The 11,934-nt window shown below is 41.7% G+C and overlaps 2 pseudogenes across 2 annotated transcripts; both read left to right on the top strand.

Moving 5' to 3' along the window:
- Positions 1 to 3,230: 3,230 nt before the first annotated feature.
- On the top strand, positions 3,231 to 5,949 carry LOC308481852 (protocadherin beta-16 pseudogene; annotated as a pseudogene). The gene has a single exon. The product of its transcript is annotated as a protocadherin beta-16 pseudogene (transcript).
- Positions 5,950 to 6,316: 367 nt separating this feature from the next.
- LOC308481904 (protocadherin beta-16 pseudogene) lies at positions 6,317 to 8,978 on the top strand (annotated as a pseudogene). The gene has a single exon. The product of its transcript is annotated as a protocadherin beta-16 pseudogene (transcript).
- The last annotated feature ends 2,956 nt before the right edge of the window (positions 8,979 to 11,934 follow it).

The raw sequence follows: 11,934 nt of genomic DNA, 5'->3' as shown, positions 1-11,934 counted from the left end.
CAACAAAATAAATGTTTCATCCTGTATTTGCTTACTTCACTTTCTGAGTTAACCACGGGGATGTAAAAAATAAATAAATTATTGAGTGATTTCATAAATTGTGAAATTTTTCTCCTTTGGTTGAAACTGCCACAAGGTTTGTACTAGAAAAACTTGTGTAATTTTTTTTTAAAGAGTTGGAATTACTCCTGATATTTTATATTTTGTCCTGTCCAGTTTTAAAAATTTGATTCAAATAAAGCCTCCACCAAGTATAATTTCTTTGTCTAGGCTGGAAACAATTATGGCATTAATTTTGTTAATGCTTTTTGATTTTCATTTGACACATAGATACGCCCAATCATTATTGGCTTTCCCCCCACTAAACCAGTGCCAAATATTTGTGCTGGATCGTTCATTGATTTTACATTTAAAAAATAAAATAATGGATGGTTTTAATTCAAGATTGCAACCCACTTTTCATCATAACAGGATAAAAAAATATCCAGATTTTGAAGCATTGAAGTGTATTTCTTCATCTTTTAATATAATTTACAGCAAAGGGGTTATCATATTTTTTTCTTTATTTAGTGGTTTAGCAAATTTCAGATGCCTTCTGAATGAGTTCAACTCTAATGTTCAATGAAATAATCTTTACTTTAGTCATCTTTAAAGTTAAAGTAAAAAGGGTGAAATAAGGTTTGGGGGGAGAGGAAAAGGGAAAGATAAAGGCAATGCATGTTAAAATGTTGATAGAAGGGATTTTTATGTGGAAATTTTGGGTTTATTCCAAAGGTGTCTTCAATGCTGACAGCACATCAAGCTGTAGAAAATCTTTTGAGGTTTCTTCCTTACACACCTGATTTCTCCTTCTAATTATTATATTCTACCCATTATATTACTTATATCCTCTTTATGTTCATGATATTCAGTTTAATTTCCAGGAAATGTGTTTTATGTTGATTCCCTTCCCCTGTTTTTAAGATTGCAAGTTTGTAATTGTAAACTGCAGTTTTCAAAGTTGCAATTTGTTCACTTTAAATTTAGCCTGAACAGTTTATCTTGGTTAATAAATAATTGACAGTTTTGGTTTCAGAAGGGGAAAAGACAGTTCATTCAAATGTTAGTCTTCTGGGTGTGCAGTTGTCTAATTGGTTAATTGATTAGTTGTATAGACAGAAAACAGTGACAAATTTGGGGATAGGTCTTTAGCAAGTTCTTCACAGCAGGTTAAGTACTTAAAAATTCATTCATTGGCTTGTATAGGCAAAAAGAGTACCCAGACATTGATACTGCAACAAATGAATTTGGAAAGTAGTCAAAATCAATGTTAGTCAATAGAATAGGCCAGATCCCCATCGCCCCATCCTTGAAGGGCCAAATTTGACAGGTGGGTGGGGCCACCCATCTGTCAATCACCTGTCAGGATGTGTCATCAGGGGGCTGTTGGGACACCAACTGTGGGACTGTTTGAAAGTCCTTACACAAACTGCCCTTCTGTTTCCATAGGTTTGAAGGGCTGTTTGCAAAAGTGCTTTCAAATAGCCCATGTTTTGCACCTCAAGTGTAGAGTTCTTTCCTCTGACTCTCCCACACTCTACGAGTATGACTACAAGTGTGGACTTGGCAATCACACTTAACACACTGCGAAAATATGTGCAATGATGCTTGGCTTAGTGACTTTGCTGGTTTTTATATCAAGGAGCTGGATGTTTATCGTTAGGAGAGTTTGTTTTCTGCCCAATTCTATTCCTCTGTTGCTGCAGGCACCATCTATGCAGGCACAAACAAACAAACAAACAAACAAGCAAGACAAAAAAGGAGGCATGCTATAGAGGGAGTGAGTAAAGTATTTCCATTGCTCTCTGAGTCTGATCAAGGCTGTCAATATATTCTTTTCTTTTACAAACACTTTAATGACATCGCTTCCAGTCAGGCATGGGGGAAGAAGGACATGCCACCTTCCAGATTGAACTCTGACCATTATTTCTTAAGGCAACAAATCACTTGTACTCGGCCATCTCTTTAGTTACTGAAAGACCCAACCTCCCACGGAATCTGCAAGCTTAAGATTGTCCAACCAGGTCATCATCTTCTGAAGAATAATGGGGATGGAGAGAATCACCAAAACCAATTTAGTTGAACTCCAATTCTGTAACACTATTAAATAAATCAAACATACGCAAGAGACATTTCTGACCTTCAAGGGGCTATTTACTGTTGTAACATCTTTCTGTGAATGTGATTCTAGCTTTCTGGAACCATTAATTATATATATTTTACCAGCCATTTGAATAATAAAAGGAAATCGGGTTTTGAGACCTGAGGAGGACTAGTGATGACTACGTCTAGATTTCTTTGGTGGAAAGACCCCCCCCCCCCATCTTTTTGTTGTCGATATGTATTGTATTAATATTGCTACTTCTACTATGGATATTATGCAAGAATGCTGTGGTCCAATTTGGATTTCATATATTTCAATTGTGGTTTATATTTGTTTTTTGAGTTTTTTATTTTAAACATATATTCTATTTATATAAGTTGAGCAGATATTTTTTTTAAACCCACAGAATTAGATCTATGAGGCTGGCAGTGTCTTTGATTCCACCTCCCATCCTTTAATAAGATACTGAATCACTTGAGAAGCTGATTTTGATATGAAGGACAGTTTCAAAACATATTTGTAAACTGGCATATAAGACAAATGTTCAGATGGAAGGGGAGCAAAAAATTCCACTAGCTTAGCATAATTCTATCTCTTCTCCCCACCCACCACGAACCTTATGTTAGTTCAGAATTTATAAAATATTATTTTGGAAAATATTATGATGTTTAGTCCACATAGCTAACAGAAAAACACCTTAATCATTTTAGGTTATAAGTTGTCTGCCAGTATAAGAGAGATAAGTCTAAATTTACCACTTTTGTAGTAATCAGAGTGTATTTGAATACTTTATTCTTTGTATCCAGATTGTGGGGCATTTTGAAAACTGAATGCAAGGCAGTCTGTCAGTCGGTCCCAGCAGTCTTCATGTGGGTGTGGGTGTATTATATAGGATATATAATTATATAATGATATAAGTTAATAGACTACACGTTAGAAAACCTAAGGATTTCTAGATCTCCTAAAAGATCTGTGTAGGTTGGCAAGTGGTAACATCAATGGAGTTGTATCACAATTCCAGCGCAAGGTGGTGCTATTACACAACCCAGACCATATTATCAGAGAGCAAGTGCTCTCCCAAAGAGCTGCAGCCATTAGACAAAGCAATCTTTAAAAGAAAGGACATATGCTCATTACAATCCAAAGGAACAGACCTCTGCATCTGTTTCAAAACAGCTAAAGACGGATTGGCCTTGCAGGTGTGTAACTCATGAAAGGAAATTCTGGACAGATACTTCTTCTAATTTGAACAGACTGGAAGTGAAGCTGGAACAATGGAAATGCACAAAAGGCAAGTTTTGAGTTTGGTTCTTTATTTCTGCATGTGTATTGCAATGTGTGAAGCCATGCTTTATTCAGTGCCAGAGGAAAAGAAAAGTGGGTCTCTAGTAGCGAATGTGCTAAAAGATTTGAGAGTGGATGCAAAGGAGCTGTCTGCTCGGAGAGCGCGGCTAGTTTCTAAGAGCTCAAAGCAGTATTTCCAGCTGGATCCACATTCTGGGGATTTGATATTAAAGGACAAAATAGACCGAGAGTCTCTGTGTGGTCAGAATGATCCTTGTCTTCTATTCTCTGAAATTGTGCTTGAAAACCCATTGCAGCTGCAGAGAATCAAAGTTCAAATACAAGATGTCAATGATAATGCCCCTAAATTCTCAAAAATGAAATTCATTTTTGAAATACCAGAGCAGGTACCAGTGAACACTCGATTCCCTTTGGAGAGAGCACAGGATTCAGATATAGGAGAAAATGCTGTACAAAATTATACACTTAGTCCTAATGAACATTTTAAACTGGATGTCCAAAGGCACAGTGATGGAAGCAAATATATAGAACTGGTATTGGAGAAGCAGTTAGATCGTGAGGTAAACCCACAGATTACCATAATTCTGTCAGCTGTTGATGGAGGAATCCCAAAAAGAACTGGCACAGCACAAATAATCATTGATGTTCTGGATGCCAATGATAATTTCCCTCAGTTTGAACAATCTGTGTACAAAGTAAAACTAATGGAAAACAGCCCACTGAATACGCTGGTTGCAAAAGTTGAAGCAAGTGACAAAGATTATGGCTCCTATGCAACTATAACTTATTCCTTCAGTGAAGTACCAGAAAATATGCTAAGATCATTCAACTTAAACAAAAACACTGGTGAAATTACTGTTTCAGGGACAATTGATTATGAAGAAAACACAAATTATGAGCTGCACGTCAGAGCTACGGATGGAGGAGGTCTTTCTGCTTACTGCAAAGTCGTTGTGGATATTGAAGATGAGAATGACAATGCCCCAGAAGTAATAATCACATCTATCTACAGCCCATTGGCTGAGGACTCTCCCCCAGACACAGTGGTGGCCTTCTTCAGTGTCACAGATGTGGACTCTGGGGACAGTGGCAGAACTGCCTGCACCACTGAAGTGAACCAGCCATTTGTGCTCAAACCCACAGAGAACAACTATTACCAGCTGGTGACCCAACAACCGCTGGACAGAGAACAAGCCTCTGAGTATAATATCACCATCACAGCCACAGACAGAGGCTCTCCCAGACTCACTTCCACAAGAATACTTCATGTGCAAATCTCAGATGTCAATGACAACCCTCCAGTGTTTGAAAAGCCATTCTATGAAATGCAGTTAAGAGAAAACAATATTCCAGGTCTTCTGATCAATTCGGTCCATGCTGTTGATCTGGACACAGCGCAGAATACCAAAGTGACCTACTCGCTTTTGCCTGGGAAGGTCAATGATGGCCCCACATCCTCTTACATCTCCATCAACTCTGAAACGGGGAACCTGTATGCCATTCGGTCTCTGGATTATGAGGAAGTACAAGATTTCCAGGTGACGGTGAGGGCTGTGGATTCAGGTTCCCCTCCACTGAGCTCCGAAGTTCCCATCCGCGTTCAGGTCGTGGATGAAAATGACAATGCCCCCTTCATCCTCTACCCTCTCCAGAATGGCACTTCCCCCTCGAATGACCTGGTTCCCCGAGGGGCAGAGGCTGGCTACCTGGTCACCAAGGTGGTGGCTGTGGACAGGGATTCTGGCCAGAACTCTTGGCTTTCCTACCAGCTGCTGAAGGCCACAGAGCCAGGTCTGTTCACGGTGGGGGCCCAGAATGGAGAAGTGACCACCCTGAGGCCGGTCAGCAACCGAGACAGCTTCAAGCAGAATCTGATTGTGGTGGTCCGAGACAACGGCCATCCTCCCCAGTCCACCTCTGCCACGCTCAGAATCCTTCTAGTGGACGGCTTCTCTGACCCTTATCTGAAAAGTGTGGCTCTCCCAAAGGAGGAAACAGTGGAGGAGGAAGACCCCAGCCTGACGATGTATTTGATCATCTGCTTGGCTGCCATCTCAAGCATCTTTCTCATTTCTGTAGTGGCCTTTGTTGTAATCAAGTTGCAGAAACGTGAAAAGTTCATAGGAACCTACAACTCTGGAGCCAATTTCCCGGTGGGACCTGATTCCCAGGAGAACTCTGCGGATTCTGGTGCTGGATCTCTATCCCAGGCTTACAACTATGAGGTGTGCTTAGCTGGTGGGTCTCTGAACAGCGAGTTCCGGTTTCTCAGGCCCCTGTTTCCTGTTTTCTCTGTGGAGCCTCCTAACACTCAGCTGAATCCAAGGAGTTCCAATGATTCTGAAGGTGTCCCCAGTCATGGAGGTGAAAGTCAACATGGGGTTCAGGTGAGAATATTGCTTTATATAGCTTTCATATATTCAATTTTTAGATGTGTAATATTGGAAAAAATTACAAAGCTCTATTGGGAGTTACTCATGACATGGTCATATCTTGCTTAAATATTATTCTCATAATACATTATCTCTTTGGGAGGCAGAGGTCATTCACCATAATCTGGAGGCATAATAACTGTTTGTTGCATCTGCAGTATTTCAAGTAGGAGAGAGGAGCTTCAGAAAAGTGGATTTTGTTTTAGGTAATTGTAATTGCAGCTTTGTGACAGTTAAACTACACTTCCTAGGATTATTTGTGGAAAAGCAATATGGTGTGTATGTGAGAGTTTCGAGTTTTAGCAAACATTGAATCAAAAGCATACTCCTAGTTATTATTTCTTTACACATCCACATGGTGGCAGTATGCACAAACACATCATTTGGAACTCCGAATTTTATTTTCGAAAGAAACCTCTGCCACAAAAAGATAGCCAGTTTTTGTATGTGATGAAGATATAAAAGCCTTCAGCACCAAATTCATTTCTACAGCAGCAGAGATTATCATTGGATGTCTGTCAGAAAGATAATTTTTTTGGCCAGATATTGAAGAGGCAGATTCTTGAGCCATGGGAGACGGCTACAGAAAGGAACAAGGTCTGTATTTTTTGCTTTTCCTTTGTCTTCCTGGAGCACTGAGTATATCACTTCACTATTCTGTGCCTGAAGAAAAGAAAAGGGGGTCTTTGGTGGCTAATGTGCTGGAGGATTTGAAACTGGGAACAGGGGAGCTCTCTGCTCGCAGAGCCCAGCTGGTTTCTAAGAACACTAAGCAATATTTTCGTCTTGATACTCGCTCTGGGGATCTTTTGATAAATGATAAAATAGATAGAGAAGCTTTGTGTGACCAGATAAATCCTTGCTTACTTCTGTCACAAATTGTACTGGAAAACCCATTAGATCTCTACAGCATTGTAGTCAAGGTAGAAGATGTGAATGATAATGTTCCAAAATTCTCAAAAAATGAATTTGATCTGAAAATTCCTGAGAATGTTCCTACAAATACACAATTCCCCTTGGAATCTGCCAAAGATGAGGACCTGGGGGAAAATAACATCCAAAACTACACACTCAGTCCCAATGAACATTTCCGGCTCAGAGTAGAAAGCAACAAGGATGGAAGGATATATGTGGATCTTGTCCTGGAGAAGCCACTGGACAGGGAGAAGGAGCCACACTTTGGATTGACTCTCACGGCTGTGGATGGCGGGGAGCCACAAAAAACAGGCACAGTTCGAATAAATATTGATGTTCTTGACAATAATGACAACTTTCCTCAGTTTTCTCACAATGAATATAAAGTAACGTTAAAAGAAAACAGCCCTCAGGGCACTCTGGTCTTCAAAGTGGAAGCTACAGATTTGGATTTTGGTTCAAATGCACAGATCACCTACTTATTCCACCGGGTGTCTGAAAAAATATACAATTTATTTCATTTAAATGAAATGACTGGGGAAATCACTATTTTAGGTCAAGTTGATTATGAAAAAGAAACCAGCTATGACATGAACATCAGGGCAACAGATGGAGGGGGTCTTTCAGGTCATTGCAAGGTCCTGGTAGAGATTGAGGATGTGAATGACAATGTCCCTGAAGTGTCTGTCATATCCATCACTGGCAGCATACAAGAAGATTCTCCCCTGGACACAGTAGTGGCCCTCTTCAGTGTCACAGATCAAGACTCTGGTGATAATGGCAGAACTGTGTGCTCTGTGGAGACAAACCTTCCCTTTGCCTTAAAACGCACAATGGATAACTATTACCAGCTTGTGGTCCAAAGTCCCTTGGACAGAGAGAAGGTCCCGGAATATAATATCACCATCACAGCCGTTGACCAGGGCTCTCCCAGGCTCACTTCAACAAGAGTGATTAACATTCAGATCTCAGATATCAATGACAACCCTCCAGTATTTGAAACGTCTTCGTGTGAAATGCAGATACGGGAAAACAATATTCCAGGACTGCTCATTGGCTCAGTCCGTGCTGCTGATCTGGACACTGAGAAGAATGCCAAGGTCACCTACTCCCTTTTGCCTGGGAAGGTCACTGATGGCCTTGTGGCCTCTTACATCTCAGTCAACTCTGAAAGCGGAAATCTGTATGCCCTCCGATCTCTGGATTACGAGCAGATCAAAGATTTCAAAGTGACGGTGAGGGCTACAGATGGAGGGTCTCCTCCCCTCAGCTCAGAAGTTACTGTCCGGGTCGTAATCCTAGACGAAAACGACAACGCTCCCTTCTTCCTCTACCCTCTTCAGAACAGCACATCCCCCTGCAATGAGCTGGTCCCCAAGTCGGTGGAGGCCGGCTACCTGGTCACCAAGGTGGTGGCTGTGGATGGAGATTCTGGCCAGAACTCGTGGCTTTCCTATGAGCTGCTGAAGGCCACAGACCCTGGTCTTTTCAGCATAGGAGCCCAGAATGGGGAAGTGAGAACCAGGAGAGCCCTGAGCGAGCGAGACACCAGCAAGCAGAGACTCCTGATAGTGGTCAGGGACAACGGGCTCCCTCCCCAGAGCAGCACTGCCATGCTCCATGTCCTTCCCGTGGGTGGCTTTTCGGATCCTTATATGAAGGCTGTGGAGGTCAGTAAAGAGGAACACGAAGAAGATGGGACCTTGACCTTGTATTTGGTGATCTGCCTGGCTGCAGTCTCCTTTGTGTTCCTTGTTTGCATTGTTTCCTTTGCTGCCATCAAGATCTGCAGGAGGGATCCCAGGGAAAGTTTTATCGCTGCCCCTCCTCACTTCCCACCTGCCAGACCCGACATCCCAGAGAACTGTGGCGATTCTCAGAGCGGGTCCCTTTCCAGGAGTTACCACTACGACGTTTGCTTAACCGGTGGGTCCTTGAGCAGCGAGTTCAGGTTCCTCAGGCCCCTCATTCCTGTTTTTTCTGTGGGGGACCCAAACCTCAATGTGAACCAGACCCCTCCGTCTGCTTCCCAAGATATTCCTGACCAGGCGGGGAAAACAGAATCAGGGAAAGAGGTGAGAAAGAAGCTTTTGCTTTGTTTGTTGGTTTTAAGTATCAATCTCAGTATACCAGAAATATCAAAACAGGTCATGATCACTTTGGGAATTCTTGTTGCTTGGTAATCTATCACATCTGATATTTGTTTCTGTCTCCTTATACTGCTCTATATTGGTTACCTATACGGTGACTACAGAAAGAGGCTCAGTTTTCACCTAGACTGCTTATTCCATATCTACTTTCTGCACCTCTGTCCTACTGCTCCTTTGTTGTCTCAGTTTCTTTCCCTGTTCTGTGGCATTCTTTGCTAACAGGAGAGCCCTGCTGTTTCCAAGTTCAATGTGAGGTTGTTTCCCACAGCCCAATGTCCCTTTCATTCTTTATCTCGATTTTCCATTGTTCCTTTTCTTCTTTCATCTATCATTTACTCAACCCCCTTTCCTCCAAGCCCATTTATATCTCCATCTTTATTCATTTTTTAGGTCCTGTCTGTTAGCTCCTTCACTGTGGGTCTCTGCACTAAAACTCGCTTGAGAGTCAGACTTCATGCAGATTCATAATTGTTGCATGTACACCAGCGTGTCACTCTCTCATAGAAGAAATTAATAAAGCATGGATGATGTTGATGTGCATATCATTAAATGTTTATGTGCATTTATTTCCTTTTTTTGACCTGCTGTTCAGCTTGAAAGGCACCAAGAGTGACTTGTATGTAATCAGTACCCAAAACACAAAGGAGAGGGAAGTGAGGAGAAAGGAAACACAGGCATTAGTTTGAAAGACCACAACATTCTTTTAATGACCATCTTGGGGGAGAGGAAAAAGGATCCACATGGAGTTTGTGGAGTATTTTGGCTTTCTACCTCTCCCGCAACTGCAGCCTGAAGGAGCAGGGTTCCCACATACCTGTTAACAGGTGTTTTTAAATCCAGGTATGTTATCTACATATTTTCTGCAGCAGTTACCGGTATTTCTGCTGCACATGTTTACTGTTTCTTGAAGAAATATGCTGTCCTATATTTTTCTGATTTTGGTAGTTCCGCCAGTCCTTACAACCAGTGTGTGAGTTTCCTGTTATTCTCTATCTAAAAGGACATTTGAGCACAGCACCCCCACCAGATTAGTCACCAAAGCAAATGGCAGTTTATTGACTCAAATAAGCAACCTCGTGAGCAGCAGAGAATCTCTCAAGGTAAAATTTCCTTTCCCTTGCAATAGCTTTGCTCTGCATCTGTATTTCAGGAGTGGCCAGACTCTTATTGAAATACTGCAGGACTAAATCCACATAGATGGTAATATTGCAGACGACCAACGGCTATCTGTTTCTACACCTTTTATATTACTTTGCTTCTTGAAGATAGCATTTATTGGTTGTTTCATTGCTGGGGCTCATCTGGACATCTGGGGACTTAAGGAAAGAAGTATCGCTTCACAGGGCCATTCACATATTCACTAGAAGCTTTCACGACAACGTTTACTTTCTCAGGCTTAGACAGTAATCCTTAGGGGAGCCTTTTTCACCTCAAGGACTATATTTCCTTCTGGACCACCTTCCAAGGGCCACATGGCAGTGTTGGGAAGGGCCAGAAGCAAAAGTGGGTGGAGCAATAAATGTAAATTCTACCTTCCTCAAGTAGGCTAGCTTCTAAACACACTGAGACATTCCTCAACCCATGTAAGCAAGTGTCAAGATCAGGATTCACAGGCTCACTCCAGTCAAGCAAAAGGACATGAGTAACAAAGTTGGGCCAGGGAGGGGTGTGGCGTGGGGAGAGGGGTGTGGTCAGACAGAGGGGCTTGGAGGGCTGCATTTGGTCCCTGTGTCTGAGGTTCCCCACCCCTCTGCTAGATAATAAGACTGGCCTCCATTGGAGAAGGAAACAAGAAATAAACTGCCTCCCTCTTTTCTTGGTGCAGCCTTCTTCTGGTTATGTTAGCATAAAAGTTCTCATTAACAGCTGATAGGAAAACTGTATTCCAGATGGCTTCTATTGTGCTAATAATGCTCTGCTTGCAACTTAACTTGGCATATGCTGGAAAGCATCTAGCATCTTATGGAACACTCTCAGGATGGATATACACTGATCTGAGAAAATGGAAAAAAAAACCAACACAATGTAATATAGCTCTCAGCTCAGTTTCCCATTAATGATGGATTGCTGCTCTACAATGCTCTCTGGTGTCACATTTGTATAACGAATTTTTGACGTTATAACTGACCAGTGTAGATTAGTCCTCAGTCTACATATTGTTTAGTTAGAAAGGTATCTTAAAGTGGGCAAGAATAAATCAGCAAAAATATGATTAAACGTGACTGCACTTAAAGTACACTATACCAAAACCAACAGGAAAAGAAACTGGAGGAAAGCATTATGGATTTATTTAGACAACACAGCTGAAGGTAAAAACAAAACAAAAAGAAATAATTCAATTTGAATGGCATGGGGGGAGGGTGTTCCAGAGGGTCAGTGCCACTGTGGAGAAGGCTCATTTCTGCAATATTGCAAGGCAGCAATGCAATGGCCATGGATTAGAAGAATAACAACCTAGAAACAAACCAGTAACCAGTACAGTTCATTAAGAGCAGGGAAGACATATATAATAAATGGAAGGACAGGTAACCAAGGATGAACACAGGCAAGTAGCTTTGAATTCTATGGGCAGTTGTCAGGAAAGCTAATGTTACGAAGGAGCTGAGGCTGGTGAGGAAGAAAAGGGGCTTTTCCAGGTAAGGATGGTGAAATGGTAACAGACAACAAAAAGAAGGCAGAACTGCTCATCTCCTGTTTTGCATTTATCTTCTCCCAAAGGGGAACTGTGTCCAACCCTACATAAGCAGCAGGACTGATGTCTGGGGTGCAGGACTGCAGTTCAAGATAGATTAGTAGTTGGTCAAGGATGACCTAGTTGTGTTAAATTAGTTCAAGTCTTCAGGGACAGATGAATTGCTGATAGTTTTTCAGAAACCCTCTGTCTATCAACAGTGATAAATTTTAGAGAGCAGGTGAGTTGTTACAGGCCTGGAGACAGACAAATGTCACTCCAGTCTTAAAAAAAAAAAAGGGGGGGGGGAGATCTGGG

Source organism: Podarcis pityusensis (assembly GCF_964106645.2).
Source record: "Podarcis pityusensis genome assembly, chromosome: 7".
NCBI classification, from domain to species: domain Eukaryota; kingdom Metazoa; phylum Chordata; class Lepidosauria; order Squamata; family Lacertidae; genus Podarcis; species Podarcis pityusensis.
Note: the sequence above shows the minus strand (reverse complement) of the source record. Positions and strands in the feature narration are given on the sequence as shown.